Genomic DNA, 22,997 nt, shown 5'->3' with positions numbered 1-22,997 from the left:
CCAGGGTGTCGCGGAGGGAACGAGCCCTACGGAATGCCGCCAGGGGGGGTGAAGGGAACATGTGTTTTGTAGTGGCATCATGCTTGAGTAGGATCATGCTGGAGTTGGCGGCCACAGGTGGGGGTTGCGGAGTAGGGCGTGATGGAGGAGTGGACCAGGGTGTCCGGGAGGGAACGATCCATATGGAATGCCGCCAGGGTTGGTGAAGGGTAGATGTGTTTCGTGGTGGTATCATGCTGGAGTTGGAGGCCATAGGTGGGGGTTGAGGAGTTGGGTGATGGAGGAGTGTAACCGGGTGTCCCGGAGATAACGATCCCTACGGAATGCCGCCAGGGGAGGTGAAGGGAATATGTATTTGGTGGTGGCATCATGCTGGAGTTGGCGGCCATAGGTGGGGGTTGAGGAGTAGGGGTGATGGAGGAGTGGACCAGGGTGTCGCGGAGGGAACGAGCCCTACGGAATGCCGCCGGGGGGGGTGAAGGGAACATGTGTTTTGTGGTGGCATCATGCTTGAGTTGGATCATGCTGGAGTTGGCGGCCACAGGTGGGGGTTGAGGAGTATGGCGTGATGGAGGAGTGGACCAGGGTGTCCCAGAGGGAACGATCCCTACGGAATGCCGCCAGGGTGGGTGAAGGGAAGATGTGTTTGGTGGTGGCATCATGCTGGAGTTGGCGGCCATAGGTGGGGGTTGAGGAGTACGGGGTGATGGAGGAGTGGACCAGGGTGTCCGGGAGGGAACGATCCATATGGAATGCCGCCAGGGTTGGTGAAGGGAAGATGTGTTTGGTGGTGGTATCATGCTGGAGTTGGCGGCCATAGGTGGGGTTTGAGGAGTAGGGGGTGATGGAGGAGTGGACCAGGGTGTCCCGGGGGAAACGATCCCTACGGAATGCCGCCTGGGGCGGTGAAGGGAAGGTGTGTTTGGTGGTGGCATCATGCTGGAGTTGGCGGCCATAGATGGGGGTTGAGGAGTAGAGGGTGATGGAGGAGTGGACCAGGGTGTCCGGGAGGGAACAGTCCCTAGGGAATGCCGCCAGGGGGGTTGAATGGACGATGTGTTTGGTGGAGGCATCATGCTGGAGTTGGCGGCAATAGGTGGGGGTTGAGGAGTAGGGGCTGCTGGCGGAGTGGACCAGGCTCTCCGGGTGGGAACAATCCCTAGGGAATGCCGCCAGGGGGGTTGAAAGGACGATGTGTTTGGTGGAGGCATAATGCTGGAGTTGGCGGCCATAGGTGGGGGTTGAGGAGTAGGGGCTGCTGGCGGAGTGGACCAGGGTCTCCCGGAGGGAACGATCCCTACAGAATGACGCCAGGGGGTGTGAAGGCAAGATGTGTTTGGTAGTGGCATCATGCTGGAGTTGGCGGCCAAGGGTGGTGCTAGTGGAGTAGGGGTGATGGAGGAGTGGGCCAGGGTGTCGCGGAGACAATGAGCCCTACTGAATGCGGCCAGGGGGGGTGAAGGGAAGATGTGTTTGGTGGTGGCATCTTGCTTGAGTTGGATCATGCTGGAGTTGGCGGCCATAGGTGGGGGTTGAGGAGTAGGGGGGTGATGGAGGAGTGGACCAGGGTTTCCCGGAGGGAACGATCCCTAAGGTAAGCCGCCAGGGGTGGTGAAGGGATGATGTGTTTGGTGGTGGCATCATGCTGGAGTTAACGGCCATAGGCGGGGGTTGAGCAGTAGGGGGTGATGGAGGACTGGGCCAGGGTATCCCGGAGGGAACAATCCCTACGGAATGCCGCCAGGGGGGGTGAAGGGAAGATGTGTTTGGTGGTGGCATCATCCTGGAGTTGGCGGTCATAGGTGGGGGTTGAGGAGTAGGGGTGATGGAGGAGTGGACCAGGGTGTCGCGGAGGGAACGAGCCCTACCGAATGCCGCCAGGGGGGTTGAAGGGAAGATGTGTTTGGTGGTGGCATCATGCTTCAGTTGGATCATGCTGGAGTTGGCGACCATAGGTGGGGATTGAGGAGTAGGGGGGTGACGGAGGAGTGGACCAGGGTGTCGTGGAGGGAACGATCCCTACGGAATGCCGCCAGGGGGGGCGAAGGGAAGATGTCTTTGGTGGTGGCATCATGCTGGAGTTGGCAGCCATAGGTGGGGGTTGAGGAGTAGGGGCTGCTGGCGGAGTGGACCAGGGTCGCCCGGAGGGAACGATCCCTACGGAATGCCGCCAGGGTGGGTGAAGGGATGATGTGTTTGGTGGTGGTATCATGCTGGAGTTGGCGGCCATAGGTGGCGGTTGAGGAGTAGGGGGTGATGGAGGAGTGGACCAGGGTGTCCCGGGGGAAACGATCCCAATGGAATGTCGCCACGGGCGGAGAAGGGAAGATGTGTTTCGTGGTGGCATCATGCTGGAATTGGCGGCCAAGGGTGGTGCTTGTGGAGTAGGGGTCATGGAGGAGTGGAGCAGGGTGTCGCGGAGGGAATGAGCCCTACTGAATGCGGACAGGGGGGGTGAAGGGAAGATGTGTTTGGTGGTGGCATCTTGCTTGAGTTGGATCATGCTGGAGTTGGCGGCCATAGGTGGGGGTTGAGGAGTAGGGGGGTGATGGAGGAGTGGACCAGGGTGTCCCGGAGGGAACGATCCCTAAGGTAAGCCGCCAGGGGTGGTGAAGGGATGATGTGTTTGGTGGTGGCATCATGCTGGAGTTGACGGCCATAGGCGGGGGTTGAGCAGTAGGGGGTGATGGAGGAGTGGGCCAGGGTGTCCCGGAGGGAACAATCCCTACGGAATGCCGCCAGGGGGGGTGAAGGGAAGATGTGTTTGGTGGTGGCATCATCCTGGAGTTGGCGGCCATAGGTGGGGGTTGAGGAGTAGGAGTGATGGAGGAGTGGACCAGGGTGTCGCGGAGGGAACGACCCCTACGGAATGCCGCCTAGGGCGGTGAAGGGAAGGTGTGTTTGGTGGTGGCATCATGCTGGAGTTGGCGGCCATAGATGGGGGTTGAGGAGTAGAGGGTGATGGAGGAGTGGACCAGGGTGTCCGGGAGGGAACAATCCCTAGGAAATGCCGCCAGGGGGGTTGAAAGGACGATGTGTTTGGTGGAGGCATCATGCTGGAGTTGGCGGCAATAGGTGGGGGTTGAGGAGTAGGGGCTGCTGGCGGAGTGGACCAGGCTCTAAGGGAGGGAACAATCCCTAGGGAATGCCGCCAGGGGGGTTGAAAGGACGATGTGTTTGGTGGAGGCATCATGCTGGAGTTGGCGGCCATAGGTGGGGGTTGAGGAGTAGGGGCTGCTGGCGGAGTGGACCAGGGTCTCCCGGATGGAACGATCCCTACAGAATGACGCCAGGGGGTGTGAAGGCAAGATGTGTTTGGTGGTGGCATCATGCTGGAGTTGGCGGCCAAGGGTGGTGCTTGTGGAGTAGGGGTCATGGAGGAGTGGACCAGGGTGTCGCGGAGGGAATGAGCCCTACTGAATGCGGCCAGGGGGGGTGAAGGGAAGATGTGTTTGGTGGTGGCATCTTGCTTGAGTTGGATCATGCTGGAGTTGGCGGCCATAGGTGGGGGTTGAGGAGTAGGGGGGTGATGGAGGAGTGGACCAGGGTTTCCCGGAGGGAACGATCCCTAAGGTAAGCCGCCAGGGGTGGTGAAGGGATGATGTGTTTGGTGGTGGCATCATGCTGGAGTTGACGGCCATAGGCGGGGGTTGAGCAGTAGGGGGTGACGGAGGAGTGGGCCAGGGTATCCCGGAGGGAACAATCCCTACGGAATGCCGCCAGGGGGGGTGAAGGGAAGATGTGTTTGGTGGTGGCATCATCCTGGAGTTGGCGGCCATAGGTGGGGGTTGAGGAGTAGGGGTGATGGAGGAGTGGACCAGGGTGTCGCGGAGGGAACGAGCCCTACCGAATGCCGCCAGGGGGGTTGAAGGGAAGATGTGTTTGGTGGTGGCATCATGCTTCAGTTGGATCATGCTGGAGTTGGCGACCATAGGTGGGGATTGAGGAGTAGGGGGGTGATGGAGCAGTGGACCAGGGTGTCCTGGAGGGAACGATCCCGACGGAATGCCGCCAGGGGGGGGTGAAGGGAAGATGTCTTAGGTGGTGGCATCATGCTGGAGTTGGCGGCCACAGGTGGGGGTTGCGGAGTAGGGCGTGATGGAGGAGTGGACCAGGGTGTCCGGGAGGGAACGATCCATATGGAATGCCGCCAGGGTTGGTGAAGGGAAGATGTGTTTGGTGGTGGTATCATGCTGGAGTTGGCGGCCATAGGTGGGGGTTGAGGAGTTGGGTGATGGAGGAGTGTAACCGGGTGTCCCGGAGATAACGATCCCTACGGAATGCCGCCAGGGGAGGTGAAGGGAATATGTATTTGGTGGTGGTATCATGCTGGAGTTGGCGGCCATAGGTGGGGGTTGAGGAGTAGGGGTGATGGAGGAGTGGACCAGGGTGTCGCGGAGGGAACGAGCCCTACGGAATGCCGCCGGGGGGGGTGAAGGGAACATGTGTTTTGTGGTGGCATCATGCTTGAGTTGGATCATGCTGGAGTTGGCGGGCACAGGTGGGGGTTGAGGAGTATGGCGTGATGGAGGAGTGGACCAGGGTGTCCCAGAGGGAACGATCCCTACGGAATGCCGCCAGGGTGGGTGAAGGGAAGATGTGTTTGGTGGTGGCATCATGCTGGAGTTGGCGGCCATAGGTGGGGGTTGAGGAGTACGGGGTGATGGAGGAGTGGACCAGGGTGTCCGGGAGGGAACGATCCATATGGAATGCCGCCAGGGTTGGTGAAGGGAAGATGTGTTTGGTGGTGGTATCATGCTGGAGTTGGCGGCCATAGGTGGGGTTTGAGGAGTAGGGGTGATGGAGGAGTGGACCAGGGTGTCCCGGGGGAAACGATCCCTACGGAATGCCGCCTGGGGCGGTGAAGGGAAGGTGTGTTTGGTGGTGGCATCATGCTGGAGTTGGCGGCCATAGATGGGGGTTGAGGAGTAGAGGGTGATGGAGGAGTGGACCAGGGTGTCCGGGAGGGAACAGTCCCTAGGGAATGCCGCCAGGGGGGTTGAAAGGACGATGTGTTTGGTGGAGGCATCATGCTGGAGTTGGCGGCAATAGGTGGGGGTTGAGGAGTAGGGGCTGCTGGCGGAGTGGACCAGGCTCTCCGGGTGGGAACAATCCCTAGGGAATGCCGCCAGGGGGGTTGAAAGGACGATGTGTTTGGTGGAGGCATAATGCTGGAGTTGGCGGCCATAGGTGGGGGTTGAGGAGTAGGGGCTGCTGGCGGAGTGGACCAGGGTCTCCCGGAGGGAACGATCCCTACAGAATGACGCCAGGGGGTGTGAAGGCAAGATGTGTTTGGTAGTGGCATCATGCTGGAGTTGGCGGCCAAGGGTGGTGCTAGTGGAGTAGGGGTGATGGAGGAGTGGACCAGGGTGTCGCGGAGACAATGAGCCCTACTGAATGCGGCCAGGGGGGGTGAAGGGAAGATGTGTTTGGTGGTGGCATCTTGCTTGAGTTGGATCATGCTGGAGTTGGCGGCCATAGGTGGGGGTTGAGGAGTAGGGGGGTGATGGAGGAGTGGACCAGGGTTTCCCGGAGGGAACGATCCCTAAGGTAAGCCGCCAGGGGTGGTGAAGGGATGATGTGTTTGGTGGTGGCATCATGCTGGAGTTAACGGCCATAGGCGGGGGTTGAGCAGTAGGGGGTGACGGAGGAGTGGGCCAGGGTATCCCGGAGGGAACAATCCCTACGGAATGCCGCCAGGGGGGGTGAAGGGAAGATGTGTTTGGTGGTGGCATCATCCTGGAGTTGGCGGTCATAGGTGGGGGTTGAGGAGTAGGGGTGATGGAGGAGTGGACCAGGGTGTCGCGGAGGGAACGAGCCCTACCGAATGCCGCCAGGGGGGTTGAAGGGAAGATGTGTTTGGTGGTGGCATCATGCTTCAGTTGGATCATGCTGGAGTTGGCGACCATAGGTGGGGATTGAGGAGTAGGGGGGTGACGGAGGAGTGGACCAGGGTGTCGTGGAGGGAACGATCCCTACGGAATGACGCCAGGGGGTGTGAAGGCAAGATGTGTTTGGTGGTGGCATCATGCTGGAGTTGGCGGCCATAGGTGGGGGTTGAGGAGTAGGGGTGATGGAGGAGTGGACCAGGGTGTCGCGGAGGGAACGAGCCCTACGGAAGGCCGCCGGGGGGTGAAGGGAACATGTGTTTTGTGGTGGCATCATGCTTGAGTTGGATCATGCTGGAGTTGGCGGCCACAGGTGGGGGTTGAGGAGTAGGGCGTGATGGAGGAGTGGACCAGGGTGTCCCAGAGGGAACGATCCCTACGGAATGCCGCCAGGGTGGGTGAAGGGAAGATGTGTTTGGTGGTGGCATCATGCTGGAGTTGGCGGCCATAGGTGGGGGTTGAGGAGTACGGGGTGATGGAGGAGTGGACCAGGGTGTAATGGAGGGAACGATCCATATGGAATGCCGCCAGGGTTGGTGAAGGGAAGATGTGTTTGGTGGTGGTATCATGCTGGAGTTGGCGGCCATAGGTGGGGTTTGAGCAGTAGGGGGTGATGGAGGAGTGGACCAGGGTGTCCCGGGGGAAACGATCCCTACGGAATGCCGCCTGGGGCGGTGAAGGGAAAGTGTGTTTGGTGGTGGCATCATGCTGGAGTTGGCGGCCATAGATGGGGGTTGAGGAGTAGGGGGTGATGGAGGAGTGGACCAGGGTGTCCGGGAGGGAACAATCCCTATGGAATGCCGCCAGGGGGGTTGAAGGGGCGATGTGTTTGGTGGAGGCATCATGCTGGAGTTGGCGGCCATAGGTGGGGGTTGAGGAGTAGGGGCTGCTGGCGGAGTGGACCAGGGTCTCCCGGAGGGAACGATACCTACGGAATGACGCCAGGGGGTGTGAAGGCAAGATGTGTTTGGTGGTGGCATCATGCTGGAGTTGGCGGCCATAGGTGGGGGTTGAGGAGTAGGGTGATGGAGCAGTGGACCAGGGTGTCCCGGAGGGAACGATCCCTACGGAATGCCGCCAGGGGAGGTGAAGGGAAGCTGTATTTGGTGGTGGCATCATGCTGGAGTTGGCGGCCATAGGTGGGGGTTGAGGAGTAGGGGCTGCTGGCGGAGTGGACCAGGGTCTCCCGGAGGGAACGATCCCTACGGAATGACGCCAGGGGGTGTGAAGGGAAGATGTATTTGGTGGTGGCATCATGCTGGAGTTGGCGGCCATAGGTGGGGGTTGAAGAGTAGGGGTGATGGAGGAGTGGACCAGGGTGTCGCGGAGGGAACGAGCCCTACGGAATGCCGCCGGGGGGGTGAAGGGAACATGTGTTTTGTGGTGGCATCATGCATGAGTTGGATCATGCTGGAGTTGGCGGCCACAGGTGGGGGTTGAGGAGTAGGGCGTGATGGAGGAGTGGACCAGGGTGTCCCAGAGGGAAAGATCCCTACGGAATGCCGCCAGGGTGGGTGAAGGGAAGATGTGTTTGGTGGTGGCATCATGCTGGAGTTGGCGGCCATAGGTGGGGGTTGAGGAGTACGGGGTGATGGAGGAGTGGACCAGGGTGTTCGGGAGGGAACGATCCAAATGGAATGCCGCCAGGGTTGGTGAAGGGAAGATGTGTTTGGTGGTGGTATCATGCTGGAGTTGGCGGCCATAGGTGGGGTTTGAGGAGTAGGGGGTGATGGAGGAGTGGGCCAGGGTGTCCCGCGGGAAACGATCCCTACGGAATACCGCCTGGGGCGGTGAAGGGAAGGTGTGTTTGGTGGTGGCATCATGCTGGAGTTGGCGGCCATAGATGGGGGTTGAGGAGTAGAGGGTGATGGAGGAGTAGACCAGGGTGTCCGGGAGGGAACAATCCCTACGGAACGCCGCCAGGGGAGGTGAAGGGAAGATGTGTTTGGTGGTGGTATCATGCTGGAGTTGGCGGCCATAGGTGGGGGTTGAGGAGTAGGGGTGATGGAGGAGTGGACCAGGGTGTCCCGGGGGGAACAATCCCTACGGAATGCCGCCAGGGGGGGTGAAGGGATGATGTGTTTGGTGGTGGCATCATGCTGGAGTTGGCGGCCATAGGTGGGGGTTGAGGAGTAGGGGTGATGGAGGAGTGGACCAGGGTGTCGCGGAGGGAACGAGGCCTACCGAATGCCGCCAGGGGGGTTGAAGGGAAGAAGTGTTTGGCGGTGGCATCATGCTTGAGTTGGATCATGCTTGAGTTGGCGGCCATAGGTGTGGGTTGAGGAGTAGGGGGGTGATGGAGGAGTGGAACAGGGTGTCCCGGAGGGAACGATCCCTACGGAATGCCGCCAGGGGTGGTGAAGGGAAGATGTGTTTGGTGGTGGCATCATGCTTCAGTTGGATCATGCTGGAGTTGACGGCCATAGGTGGGGGTTGAGGAGTAGGGGGTGATGGAGAAGTGGACGAGGGTGTCCCGGAGGGAACGATCGCAACGGAATGCTGCCAGGGAGGGGTGAAGGGAAGACGTGTTTGGTAGTGGCATCATGCTGCAGTTGGCGGCCATAGGTGGGGCTTGAGGAGTAGGGGGTGATGGAAGAGTGGACGAGGGTGTCCCGGAGGGAACGATCCCTACGGAATGTCGCCGGGGGGGGTGAAGGGAAGATATGTTTGGTAGTGGCATCATGCTGGAGTGGGAGGCCATAGGTGGGGGTTGAGGAGTAGGGGGTGATGGAGGAGTGGACCAGGGTGTCCGGGAGGGAACGACCCTTACGGAATGCCGCCAGGGGGGGTGAAGGGAAGGTGCGTTTAGTGGTGGCAAAATTCTGGGGTTGGCGGCCATAGGTGGGGGTTGAGGAGTAGGGGGTCATTGAGGAGTGGACCAGGGTGTCCCGGAGGGAACGATCATTACGGAATTTCGCCAGCGGGGGTGAAGGGAAGATGTGTTTGGTGGTGGCATCATGCTGGAGTTGGCGGCCATAGGTGGCGGTTGAGGAGCAGGGTGATGGAGGAGTGGACCAGGGTGTCCCGGAGGGAACGATCCCTACGGAATGCCGCCAGGGGGTTGGAAGGTAAGATGTGTTTGGTGGTGGCATCATGCTGGAGTTGGCGGCCATAGGTGGGGGTTGAGGAGTAGGATGATGGAGGAGTGGACCAGGGTGTCCCGGAGGGAACGATCCCTACGGAATGCGTCCAGGGGGTGTGAAGGGAAGATGTGTTTGGTGGTGGCATCATGCTGGAGTTGGCGGCCATAGATGGGGGTTGAGGAGTAGGGGGTGATGGAGGAGTGGACCAGGGTGTCCGGGAGGGAACGATCCCGACGGAATGCCGCCAGGGTGGGTGAAGGGAAGATGTGTTTGGTGGTGGTATCATGCTGGATTTGGCGGCCATAGGTGGGGGTTGAGGAGTAGGGGGTGATGGAGGAGTGGACCCGGGTGTCGCGGAGGGAATGAGCCCTACTGAATGCCGCCAGGCGGGGTGAAGGGAAGATGTGTTTGGTGGTGGCATCTTGCTTGAGTTGGATCATGCTGGAGTTGGCGGCCATAGGTGGGGGTAGAGGAGTAGGGGGGTGATGGAGGAGTGGACCAGGGTGTCCTGGAGGGAACGATCCCTACGGAATCCCGCCGGGGGGGGTGAAGGGAAGGTGTCTTTGGTGGTGGCATCATGCTGGAGTTGGCAGCCATAGGTGGTGGTTCAGGAGTAGGGGCTGCTGGCGGAGTGGACCAGGGTCTCCCGGAGGGAACGATCCCTAGGGAATGACGCCAGGGGGTGTGAAGGCAAGATGTGTTTGGTGGTGGCATCATGCTGGAATTGGCGGCCATAGGTGGGGGTTGAGGAGTAGGGTGATGGAGGAGTGGAACAGGGTGTCCCGGAGGGAACGATCCCTACGGAATGCCGCCAGGGGAGGTGAAGGGAAGCTGTATTTGGTGGTGGCATCATGCTGGAGTTGGCGGCCATAGGTGGGGGTTGAGGAGTAGGGGTGATGAAGGAGTGGACCAGGGTGTCGCGGAGGGAACGAGCCCTACGGAATGCCGCCAGGGTGGGTGAAGGGAACATGTGTTTTGTGGTGGCATCATGCTTGAGTTGGATCATGCTGGAGTTGGCGGCCATAGGTGGGGGTTGCGGAGTAGGGCGTGATGGAGGAGTGGACCAAGGTGTCCCAGAGGGAACGATCCCTACGGAATGCCGCCAGGGTGGGTGAAGGGAAGATGTGTTTGGTGGTGGCATCATGCTGGAGTTGGCGGCCATAGGTGGGGGTTGAGGAGTACGGGGTGATGGAGGAGTGGACCAGGGTGTCCGGGAGGGAACGATCCATATGGAATGCCGCCAGGGTTGGTGAAGGGAAGATGTGTTTGGTGGTGGTATCATGCTGGAGTTGGCGGCCATAGGTGGGGGTTGAGGAGTAGGGTGATGGAGGAGTGGACCAGGGTGTCCCGGAGGGAACGATCCCTACGGAATGCCGCCAGGGGAGGTGAAGGGAATATGTATTTGCTGGTGGCATCATGCTGGAGTTGGCGGCCATAGGTGGGGGTTGAGGAGTAGGGGTGATGGAGGAGTGGACCAGGGTGTCGCGGAGGGAACGAGCCGTACGGAATGCCGCCGGGGGATGAAGGCAAGATGTGTTTGGTGGTGGCATCATGCTGAAGTTGGCGGCCATAGGTGGGGGTTGAGGAGTAGGGTGATGGAGCAGTGGACCAGGGTGTCCCGGAGGGAACGATCCCTACGGAATGCCGCCAGGGGAGGTGAAGGGAAGCTGTATTTGGTGGTGGCATCATGCTGGAGTTGGCGGCCATAGGTGGGGGTTGAGGAGTAAGGGTGATGGAGGAGTGGACCAGGGTGTCGCGGAGGGAACGAGCCCTACGGAATGCCGCCAGGGGGGCTGAAGGGAACATGTGTTTTGTGGTGGCATCATGCTTGAGTTGGATCATGCTGGAGTTGGCGGCCACAGGTGGGGGTTGAGGAGTAGGGCGTGATGGAGGAGTGGACCTGGGTGTCCCAGAGGGAACGATCCCTACGGAATGCCGCCAGGGTGGGTGAAGGGAAGATGTGTTTGGTGGTGGCATCATGCTGGAGTTGGCGGCCATAGGTGGGGGTTGAGGAGTACGGGGTGATGGAGGAGTGGACCAGGGTGTCCTGGAGGGAACGATCCATATGGAATGCCGTCAGGGTTGGTGAAGGGAAGATGTGTTTGGTGGTGGTATCATGCTGGAGTTGGCGGCCATAGGTGGGGTTTGAGGAGTAGGGGGTGATGGAGGAGTGGACCAGGGTGTCCCGGGGGAAACGATCCCTACGGAATGCCGCCTGGGGCGGTGAAGGGAAGGTGTGTTTGGTGGTGGCATCATGCTTGAGTTGGATCATGCTGGAGTTGGCGACCATAGGTGGGGATTGAGGAGTAGGGGGGTATTGGAGGAGTGGACCAGGGTGTCCTGGAGGGAACGATCCCTACGGAATGCCGCCAGGGGGGGTGAAGGGAAGATGTCTTTGGTGGTGGCATCATGCTGGAGTTGGCAGCCATAGGTGGGTGTTGAGGAGTAGGGGCTGCTGGCGGAGTGGACCAGGGTCTCCCGGAGGGAACGATCCCTACGGAATGACGCCAGGGGGTGTGAAGGGAAGATGTGTTTGGTGGTGGCATCATGCTGGAGTTGGAGGCCATAGGTGGGGGTTGAGGAGTAGGGTGATGGAGGAGTGGACCAGGGTGTCCCGGAGGGATCGATCCCTACGGAATGCCGCCAGGGGAGGTGAAGGGAAGATGTATTTGCTGGTGGCATCATGCTGGAGTTGGCGGCCATAGGTGGGGGTTGAGGAGTAGGGGTGATGGAGGAGTGGACCAGGGTGTCGCGGAGGGAACGAGCCCTACGGAATGCCGCCGGGAGGGTGAAGGGAAGATGTGTTTGGTGGTGGCATCATGCTGGAGTTGGCGGCCATAGGTGGGGGTTGAGGAGTAGGGGGTGATGGAGGAGTGGACCAGGGTGTCGCGGAGGGAATGAGCCCTACTGAATGCCGCCAGGGGGGGTGAAGGGAAGATGTGTTTGGTGGTGGCATCTTGCTTGAGTTGGATAATGCTGGAGTTGGCGGCCATAGGTGGGGTTTGAGGAGTAGGGGGGTGATGGAGGAGTGGACCAGGGAGTCCCGGAGGGAACGATACCTAAGGTAGGCCGCCAGGGGTGGTGAAGGGATGATGTGTTTGGTGGTGGCATCATGCTGGAGTTGACGGCCATAGGCGGGGGTTGAGCAGTAGGGGGTGATGGAGGAGTGGGCCAGGGTGTCCCGGAGGGAACAATCCCTACGGAATGCCGCCAGGGGGGGTGAAGGGAAGATGTGTTTGGTGGTGGCATCATCCTGGAGTTGGCGGCCATAGGTGGGGGTTGAGGACTAGGGTGTGATGGAGGAGTGGAAAAGGGTGTCGCGGAGGGAACGAGCCCTACCGAATGCCGCCAGGGGGGTTGAAGGGAAGATGTGTTTGGTGGTGGCATCATGCTTGAGTTGGATCATGCTGGAGTTGGCGACCATAGGTGGGGATTGCGGAGTAGGGGGGTGATGGAGGAGTGGACCAGGGTGTCCTGGAGGGAACGATCCCTACGGAATGCCGCTGGGGGGGGGTGAAGGGAAGATGTCTTAGGTGGTGGCATCATGCTGGAGTTGGCAGCCATAGGTGGGGGTTGAGGAGTAGGGTGATGGAGGAGTGGAACAGGGTGTCCCGGAGGGAACGATACCTACGGAATGCCGCCAGGGGAGGTGAAGGGAAGCTGTATTTGGTGGTGGCATCATGCTGGAGTTGGAGGCCATAGGTGGGGGTTGAGGAGTAGGGGTGATGGAGGAGTGGACCAGGGTGTCCCGGGGGGAACAACCCCTACGGAATGCCGCCAGGGGGGGATGAAGGGATGATGTGTTTGGTGGTGGCATCATGCTGGAGTTGGCGGCCATAGGTGGGGGTTGAGGAGTAGGGGTGATGGAGGAGTGGACCAGGGGTTCGCGGAGGGAACGAGGCCTACCGAATGCCGCCAGGGGGGTTGAAGGGAAGATGTGTTTGGCGGTGGCATCATGCTTTAGTTGGATCATGCTTGAGTTGGCGGCCATAGGTGTGGGTTGAGGAGTAGGGGGTTAATGGAGGAGTGGACCAGGGTGTCCCGGAGGGAACGATCCCTACGGAATGCCGCCAGCGGTGGTGAAGGGAAGATGTGTTTGGTGGTGGCATCATGCTTGAGTTGGATCATGCTGGAATTGACGGCCATAGGTGGGGGTTGAGGAGTAGGGGGTGATGGAGGAGTGGACCAGGGTGTCCCGGAGGGAATGATCCCTACGGAATGCCGCCGGCGGGGTGAAGGGAAGATGTATTTGGTGGTGGCATCATGCTGGAGTTGGCGGCCATAGGTGGGGGTTGAGAAGTAGGGTGATGGACGAGTGGAGCAGGGTGTCCCGGAGGGAACGACCCTTACGGAATGCCGCCAGGGGGGGTGAAGGGAAGGTGCGTTTAGTGGTGGCAAAATTCTGGGGTTGGCGGCCATAGGTGGGGGTTGAGGAGTAGGGGGTCATTGAGGAGTGGACCAGGGTGTCCCGGAGGGAACGATCATTACGGAATGTCGCCAGGGGGGGTGAAGGGAAGATGTGTTTGGTGGTGGCATCATGCTGGAGTTGGCGGCCATAGGTGGCGGTTGAGGAGCAGGGGGTGATGGAAGAGTGGACCAGGGTGTCCCGGAGGGAACGATCCCTACGGAATGCCGCCAGGGGGTTGGAAGGTAAGATGTGTTTGGTGGTGGCATCATGCTGGAGTTGGCGGCCATAGGTGGGGGTTGAGGAGTAGGGTGATGGAGGAGTGGACCAGGGTGTCCCAGAGGGAACGATCCCTACGGAATGCGTCCAGGGGGTGTGAAGGGAAGATGTGTTTGGTGGTGGCATCATGCTGGAGTTGGCGGCCATAGATGGGGGTTGAGGAGTAGGGGGTGATGGAGGAGTGGACCAGGGTGTCCGGGAGGGAACGATCCCGACGGAATGCCGCCAGGGTGGGTGAAGGGAAGATGTGTTTGGTGGTGGTATCATGCTGGATTTGGCGGCCATAGGTGGGGGTTGAGGAGTAGGGGGTGATGGAGGAGTGGACCCGGGTGTCGCGGAGGGAATGAGCCCTACTGAATGCCGCCAGGCGGGGTGAAGGGAAGATGTGTTTGGTGGTGGCATCTTGCTTGAGTTGGATCATGCTGGAGTTGGCGGCCATAGGTGGGGGTAGAGGAGTAGGGGGGTGATGGAGGAGTGGACCAGGGTGTCCTGGAGGGAACGATCCCTACGGAATCCCGCCGGGGGGGGTGAAGGGAAGGTGTCTTTGGTGGTGGCATCATGCTGGAGTTGGCAGCCATAGGTGGTGGTTCAGGAGTAGGGGCTGCTGGCGGAGTGGACCAGGGTCTCCCGGAGGGAACGATCCCTAGGGAATGACGCCAGGGGGTGTGAAGGCAAGATGTGTTTGGTGGTGGCATCATGCTGGAATTGGCGGCCATAGGTGGGGGTTGAGGAGTAGGGTGATGGAGGAGTGGAACAGGGTGTCCCGGAGGGAACGATCCCTACGGAATGCCGCCAGGGGAGGTGAAGGGAAGCTGTATTTGGTGGTGGCATCATGCTGGAGTTGGCGGCCATAGGTGGGGGTTGAGGAGTAGGGGTGATGAAGGAGTGGACCAGGGTGTCGCGGAGGGAACGAGCCCTACGGAATGCCGCCAGGGTGGGTGAAGGGAACATGTGTTTTGTGGTGGCATCATGCTTGAGTTGGATCATGCTGGAGTTGGCGGCCATAGGTGGGGGTTGCGGAGTAGGGCGTGATGGAGGAGTGGACCAAGGTGTCCCAGAGGGAACGATCCCTACGGAATGCCGCCAGGGTGGGTGAAGGGAAGATGTGTTTGGTGGTGGCATCATGCTGGAGTTGGCGGCCATAGGTGGGGGTTGAGGAGTACGGGGTGATGGAGGAGTGGACCAGGGTGTCCGGGAGGGAACGATCCATATGGAATGCCGCCAGGGTTGGTGAAGGGAAGATGTGTTTGGTGGTGGTATCATGCTGGAGTTGGCGGCCATAGGTGGGGGTTGAGGAGTAGGGTGATGGAGGAGTGGACCAGGGTGTCCCGGAGGGAACGATCCCTACGGAATGCCGCCAGGGGAGGTGAAGGGAATATGTATTTGCTGGTGGCATCATGCTGGAGTTGGCGGCCATAGGTGGGGGTTGAGGAGTAGGGGTGATGGAGGAGTGGACCAGGGTGTCGCGGAGGGAACGAGCCGTACGGAATGCCGCCGGGGGATGAAGGCAAGATGTGTTTGGTGGTGGCATCATGCTGAAGTTGGCGGCCATAGGTGGGGGTTGAGGAGTAGGGTGATGGAGCAGTGGACCAGGGTGTCCCGGAGGGAACGATCCCTACGGAATGCCGCCAGGGGAGGTGAAGGGAAGCTGTATTTGGTGGTGGCATCATGCTGGAGTTGGCGGCCATAGGTGGGGGTTGAGGAGTAAGGGTGATGGAGGAGTGGACCAGGGTGTCGCGGAGGGAACGAGCCCTACGGAATGCCGCCAGGGGGGCTGAAGGGAACATGTGTTTTGTGGTGGCATCATGCTTGAGTTGGATCATGCTGGAGTTGGCGGCCACAGGTGGGGGTTGAGGAGTAGGGCGTGATGGAGGAGTGGACCTGGGTGTCCCAGAGGGAACGATCCCTACGGAATGCCGCCAGGGTGGGTGAAGGGAAGATGTGTTTGGTGGTGGCATCATGCTGGAGTTGGCGGCCATAGGTGGGGGTTGAGGAGTACGGGGTGATGGAGGAGTGGACCAGGGTGTCCTGGAGGGAACGATCCATATGGAATGCCGTCAGGGTTGGTGAAGGGAAGATGTGTTTGGTGGTGGTATCATGCTGGAGTTGGCGGCCATAGGTGGGGTTTGAGGAGTAGGGGGTGATGGAGGAGTGGACCAGGGTGTCCCGGGGGAAACGATCCCTACGGAATGCCGCCTGGGGCGGTGAAGGGAAGGTGTGTTTGGTGGTGGCATCATGCTTGAGTTGGATCATGCTGGAGTTGGCGACCATAGGTGGGGATTGAGGAGTAGGGGGGTATTGGAGGAGTGGACCAGGGTGTCCTGGAGGGAACGATCCCTACGGAATGCCGCCAGGGGGGGTGAAGGGAAGATGTCTTTGGTGGTGGCATCATGCTGGAGTTGGCAGCCATAGGTGGGTGTTGAGGAGTAGGGGCTGCTGGCGGAGTGGACCAGGGTCTCCCGGAGGGAACGATCCCTACGGAATGACGCCAGGGGGTGTGAAGGGAAGATGTGTTTGGTGGTGGCATCATGCTGGAGTTGGAGGCATAGGTGGGGGTTGAGGAGTAGGGTGATGGAGGAGTGGACCAGGGTGTCCCGGAGGGATCGATCCCTACGGAATGCCGCCAGGGGAGGTGAAGGGAAGATGTATTTGCTGGTGGCATCATGCTGGAGTTGGCGGCCATAGGTGGGGGTTGAGGAGTAGGGGTGATGGAGGAGTGGACCAGGGTGTCGCGGAGGGAACGAGCCCTACGGAATGCCGCCGGGAGGGTGAAGGGAAGATGTGTTTGGTGGTGGCATCATGCTGGAGTTGGCGGCCATAGGTGGGGGTTGAGGAGTAGGGGGTGATGGAGGAGTGGACCAGGGTGTCGCGGAGGGAATGAGCCCTACTGAATGCCGCCAGGGGGGGTGAAGGGAAGATGTGTTTGGTGGTGGCATCTTGCTTGAGTTGGATAATGCTGGAGTTGGCGGCCATAGGTGGGGTTTGAGGAGTAGGGGGGTGATGGAGGAGTGGACCAGGGAGTCCCGGAGGGAACGATACCTAAGGTAGGCCGCCAGGGGTGGTGAAGGGATGATGTGTTTGGTGGTGGCATCATGCTGGAGTTGACGGCCATAGGCGGGGGTTGAGCAGTAGGGGGTGATGGAGGAGTGGGCCAGGGTGTCCCGGAGGGAACAATCCCTACGGAATGCCGCCAGGGGGGGTGAAGGGAAGATGTGTTTGGTGGTGGCATCATCCTGGAGTTGGCGGCCATAGGTGGGGGTTGAGGACTAGGGTGTGATGGAGGAGTGGAAAAGGGTGTCGCGGAGGGAACGAGCCCTACCGAATGCCGCCAGGGGGGTTGAAGGGAAGATGTGTTTGGTGGTGGCATCATGCTTGAGTTGGATCATGCTGGAGTTGGCGACCATAGGTGGGGATTGCGGAGTAGGGGGGTGATGGAGGAGTGGACCAGGGTGTCCTGGAGGGAACGATCCCTACGGAATGCCGCTGGGGGGGGGTGAAGGGAAGATGTCTTAGGTGGTGGCATCATGCTGGAGTTGGCAGCCATAGGTGGGGGTTGAGGAGTAGGGTGATGGAGGAGTGGAACAGGGTGTCCCGGAGGGAACGATACCTACGGAATGCCGCCAGGGGAGGTGAAGGGAAGCTGTATTTGGTGGTGGCATCATGCTGGAGTTGGAGGCCATAGGTGGGGGTTGAGGAGTAGGGGTGATGGAGGAGTGGACCAGGGTGTCCCGGGGGGAACAACCCCTACGGAATGCCGCCAGGGGGGGATGAAGGGATGATGTGTTTGGTGGTGGCATCATGCTGGAGTTGGCGGCCATAGGTGGGGGTTGAGGAGTAGGGGTGATGGAGGAGTGGACCAGGGGTTCGCGGAGGGAACGAGGCCTACCGAATGCCGCCAGGGGGGTTGAAGGGAAGATGTGTTTGGCGGTGGCATCATGCTTTAGTTGGATCATGCTTGAGTTGGCGGCCATAGGTGTGGGTTGAGGAGTAGGGGGTTAATGGAGGAGTGGACCAGGGTGTCCCGGAGGGAACGATCCCTACGGAATGCCGCCAGCGGTGGTGAAGGGAAGATGTGTTTGGTGGTGGCATCATGCTTGAGTTGGATCATGCTGGAATTGACGGCCATAGGTGGGGGTTGAGGAGTAGGGGGTGATGGAGGAGTGGACCAGGGTGTCCCGGAGGGAATGATCCCTACGGAATGCCGCCGGCGGGGTGAAGGGAAGATGTATTTGGTGGTGGCATCATGCTGGAGTTGGCGGCCATAGGTGGGGGTTGAGAAGTAGGGTGATGGACGAGTGGAGCAGGGTGTCCCGGAGGGAACGACCCTTACGGAATGCCGCCAGGGGGGGTGAAGGGAAGGTGCGTTTAGTGGTGGCAAAATTCTGGGGTTGGCGGCCATAGGTGGGGGTTGAGGAGTAGGGGGTCATTGAGGAGTGGACCAGGGTGTCCCGGAGGGAACGATCATTACGGAATGTCGCCAGGGGGGGTGAAGGGAAGATGTGTTTGGTGGTGGCATCATGCTGGAGTTGGCGGCCATAGGTGGCGGTTGAGGAGCAGGGGGTGATGGAAGAGTGGACCAGGGTGTCCCGGAGGGAACGATCCCTACGGAATGCCGCCAGGGGGTTGGAAGGTAAGATGTGTTTGGTGGTGGCATCATGCTGGAGTTGGCGGCCATAGGTGGGGGTTGAGGAGTAGGGTGATGGAGGAGTGGACCAGGGTGTCCCAGAGGGAACGATCCCTACGGAATGCGTCCAGGGGGTGTGAAGGGAAGATGTGTTTGGTGGTGGCATCATGCTGGAGTTGGCGGCCATAGATGGGGGTTGAGGAGTAGGGGGTGATGGAGGAGTGGACCAGGGTGTCCGGGAGGGAACGATCCCGACGGAATGCCGCCAGGGTGGGTGAAGGGAAGATGTGTTTGGTGGTGGTATCATGCTGGATTTGGCGGCCATAGGTGGGGGTTGAGGAGTAGGGGGTGATGGAGGAGTGGACCAGGGTGTCGCGGAGGGAATGAGCCCTACTGAATGCCGCCAGGCGGGGTGAAGGGAAGATGTGTTTGGTGGTGGCATCTTGCTTGAGTTGGATCATGCTGGAGTTGGCGGCCATAGGTGGGGGTTGAGGAGTAGGGGGGTGATGGAGGAGTGGACCAGGGTGTCCTGGAGGGAACGATCCCTACGGAATGCCGCCAGGGGGGGGTGAAGGGAAGTTGTCTTTGGTGGTGGCATCATGCTGGAGTTGGCAGCCATAGGTGGGGGTTCAGGAGTAGGGGCTGCTGGCGGAGTGGACCAGGGTCTCCCGGAGGGAACGATCCCTACGGAATGACGCCAGGGGGTGTGAAGGCAAGATGGGTTTGGTGGTGGCATCATGCTGGAGTTGGCGGCCATAGGTGGGGGTTGAGGAGTAGGGTGATGGAGGAGTGGAACAGGGTGTCCCGGAGGGAACGATCCCTACGGAATGCCGGCAGGGGAGGTGAAGGGAAGCTGTATTTGGTGGTGGCATCATGCTGGAGTTGGCGGCCATAGGTGGGGGTTGAGGAGTAGGGGTGATGGAGGAGTGGACCAGGGTGTCGCGGAGGGAACGAGCCCTACGGAATGCCGCCAGGGGGGCTGAAGGGAACATGTGTTTTGTGGTGGCATCATGCTTGAGTTGGATCATGCTGGAGTTGGCGGACACAGGTGGGGGTTGCGGAGTAGGGCGTGATGGAGGAGTGGAACAGGGTGTCCCAGAGGGAACGATCCCTACGGAATGCCGCCAGGGTGGGTGAAGGGAAGATGTGTTTGGTGGTGGCATCATGCTGGAGTTGGGGGCCATAGGTTGGGGTTGAGGAGTACGGGGTGATGGAGGAGTGGACCAGGGTGTCCGGGAGGGAACGATCCATATGGAATGCCGCCAGGGTTGGTGAAGGGAAGATGTGTTTGGTGGTGGTATCATGCTGGAGTTGGCGGCCATAGGTGGGGGTTGAGGAGTAGGGTGATGGAGGAGTGGACCAGGGTGTCCCGGAGGGAACGATCCCTACGGAATGCCGCCAGGGGAGGTGAAGGGAATATGTATTTGGTGGTGGCATCATGCTGGAGTTCGCGGCCATAGGTGGGGGTTGAGGAGTAGGGGTGATGGAGGAGTGGACCAGGGTGTCGCGGAGGGAACGAGCCTTACGGAATAACGCCGGGGGGGTGAAGGCAAGATGTGTTTGGTGGTGGCATCATGCTGAAGCTGGCGGCCATAGGTGGGGGTTGAGGAGTAGGGTGATGGAGCAGTGGACCAGGGTGTCCCGGAGGGAACGATCCCTACGGAATGCCGCCAGGGGAGGTGAAGGGAAGCTGTATTTGGTGGTGGCATCATGCTGGAGTTGGCGGCCATAGGTGGGGGTTGAGGAGTAGGGGTGATGGAGGAGTGGACCAGGGTGTCGCGGAGGGAACGAGCCCTACGGAATGCCGCCAGGGGGGGTGAAGGGAACATGTGTTTTGTGGTGGCATCATGCTTGAGTTGGATCATGCTGGAGTTGGCGGCCACAGGTGGGGGTTGAGGAGTAGGGGGTTGATGGAGGAGTGGACCAGGGTGTCCTATAGGGAACGATCCCTACGGAATGCCGCCAGGGGGGGTGAAGGGAAGATGTCTTTGGTGGTGACATCATGCTGGAGTTGGCAGCCATAGGTGGGTGTTGAGGAGTAGGGACTGCTGGCGGAGTGGACCAGGGTCTCCCGGAGGGAACGATCCCTACGGAATGACGCCAGGGGGTGTGAAGGGAAGATGTGTTTGGTGGTGGCATCATGCTGGAGTTGGAGGCCATAGGTGGGGGTTGAGGAGTAGGGTGATGGAAAAGTGGACCAGGGTGTCCCGGAGGGAACGATCCCTACGGAATGCCGCCAGGGGAGGTGAAGGGAAGATGTATTTGCTGGTGGCATCATGCTGGAGTTGGCGGCCATAGGTGGGGGTTGAGGAGTAGGGGTGATGGAGGAGTGGACCAGGGTGTCGCGGAGGGAACGAGCCCTACGGAATGCCGCCGGGAGGGTGAAGGGAAGATGTGTTTGGTGGTGGCATCATGCTGGAGTTGGCGGCCATAGGTGGGGGTTGAGGAGTAGGGGGGTGATGGAGGAGTGGAACAGGGAGTCCCGGAGGGAACAATCCCTACGAAATGCCGCCAGGGGGGGTGAAGGGAAGCTGTGTTTGGTGGTGGCATCATCCTGGAGTTGGCGGCCATAGGTGGGGGTTGAGGAGTAGGGGTGATGGAGGAGTGGACCAGGGTGTCGCGGAGGGAACGAGCCCTACCGAATGCCGCCGGGGGGTTGAAGGGAAGATGTGTTTGGTGGTGGCATCATGCTTGAGTTGGATCATGCTGGAGTTGGCGACCATAGGTGGGGATTGAGGAGTAGGGGGGTGATGGAGGAGTGCACCAGGGTGTCCTGGAGGGAACGATCCCTACGGAATGCCGCTGGGGGGGGGTGAAGGGAAGATGTCTTAGGTGGTGGCATCATGCTGGAGTTGGCAGCCATAGCTGGGGGTTGAGGAGTAGGGGCTGCTCGCGGAGTGGACCAGGGTCTCCCGGAGGGAACGATCCCTACGGAATGACGCCAGGGGGTGTGAAGGCAAGATGTGTTTGGTGGTGGCATCATGCTGGAGTTGGCAGCCATAGGTGGGGGTTGAGGAGTAGGGTGATGGAGGAGTGGAACAGGGTGTCGCGGAGGGAACGAGCCCTACGGAATGCCGCCAGGGGGGGTGAAGGGAACATGTGTTTTGTGGTGGCATCATGCTTGAGTTGGATCATGCTGGAGTTGGCGGCCACAGGTGGGGGTTGCGGAGTAGGGCGTGATGGAGGAGTGGACCAGGGTGTCCCAGAGGGAACGATCCCTACGGAATGCCGCCAGGGTGGGTGAAGGGAAGATGTGTATGGTGGTGGAATCATGCTGGAGTTGGCGGCCATAGGTGGGGGTTGAGGAGTACGGGGTGATGGAGGAGTGGACCAGGGTGTCCGGGAGGGAACGATCCATATGGAATGCCGCCAGGGTTGGTGAAGGGAAGATGTGTTTGGTGGTGGTATCATGCTGGAGTTGGCGGCCATAGGTGGGGGTTGAGGAGTAGGGTGATGGAGGAGTGGACCAGGGTGTCCCGGAGGGAACGATCCCTACGGAATGCCGCCAGGGGAGGTGAAGGGAATATGTATTTGGTGGTGGCATCATGCTGGAGTTGGCGGCCATAGGTGGGGGTTGAGGAGTAGGGGTGATGGAGGAGTGGACCAGGGTGTCGCGGAGGGAACGAGCCCTACGGAATGCCGCCAGGGTGGGTGAAGGGAAGATGTGTTTGGTGGTGGCATCATGCTGGAGTTGGCGGCCATAGGTGGGGGTTGAGGAGTACGGGTGATGGAGGAGTGGACCAGGGTGTCCCGGGGGAAACGATCCCTACGGAATGCCGCCTGGGGCGGTGAAGGGAAGGTGTGTTTGGTGGTGGCATCATGCTGGAGTTGGCGGCCATAGATGGGGGTTGAGGAGTAGAGGGTGATGGAGGAGTGGACCAGGGTGTCCGGGAGGGAACAATCCCTACGGAATGCCGCCAGGGGGGTTGAAGGGACGATGTGTTTGGTGGAGGCATCATGCTGGAGTTGGCGGCCATAGGTGGGGGTTGAGGAGTAGGGGCTGCTGGCGGAGTGGACCAGGGTCTCCCGGAGGGAACGATCCCTACGGAATGACGCCAGGGGGTGTGAAGGCAAGATGTGTTTGGTGGTGGCATCATGCTGGAGTTGGCGGCCATAGGTGGGGGTTGAGGAGTAGGGTGATGGAGCAGTGGACCAGGGTGGCCCGGAGGGAACGATCCCTACGGAATGCCGCCAGGGGAGGTGAAGGGAAGCTGTATTTGGTGGTGGCATCATGCTGGAGTTGGCGGCCATGGGTGGGGGTTGAGGAGTAGGGGTGATGGAGGAGTGGACCAGGGTGTCGCGGAGGGAACGAGCCCTACCGAATGCCGCCGGGGGGGTGAAGCGAACATGTGTTTTGTGGTGGCATCATGCTTGAGTTGGATCATGCTGGAGTTGGCGGCCACAGGTGGGGGTTGCGGAGTAGGGCGTGATGGAGGAGCGGACCTGGGTGTCCCAGAGGGAACGATCCCTACGGAATGCCGCCAGGGTGGGTGAAGGGAAGATGTGTTTGGTGGTGGCATCATGCTGGAGTTGGCGGCCATAGGTGGGGGTTGAGGAGTACGGGGTGATGGAGGAGTGGACCAGGGTGTCCGGGAGGGAACGATCCATATGGAATGCCGCCAGGGTTGGTGAAGGGAAGATGTGTTTGGTGGTGGTATCATGCTGGAGTTGGCGGCCATAGGTGGGGTTTGAGGAGTAGGGGGTGATGGAGGAGTGGA

This window comes from Cetorhinus maximus, chromosome 20, assembly GCF_964194155.1.
Source record: "Cetorhinus maximus chromosome 20, sCetMax3.hap1.1, whole genome shotgun sequence".
Lineage (NCBI taxonomy): Eukaryota > Metazoa > Chordata > Chondrichthyes > Lamniformes > Cetorhinidae > Cetorhinus > Cetorhinus maximus.
The sequence above is the reverse complement of the archived record's forward strand: the minus strand, read 5'-3'. Positions refer to the sequence as shown.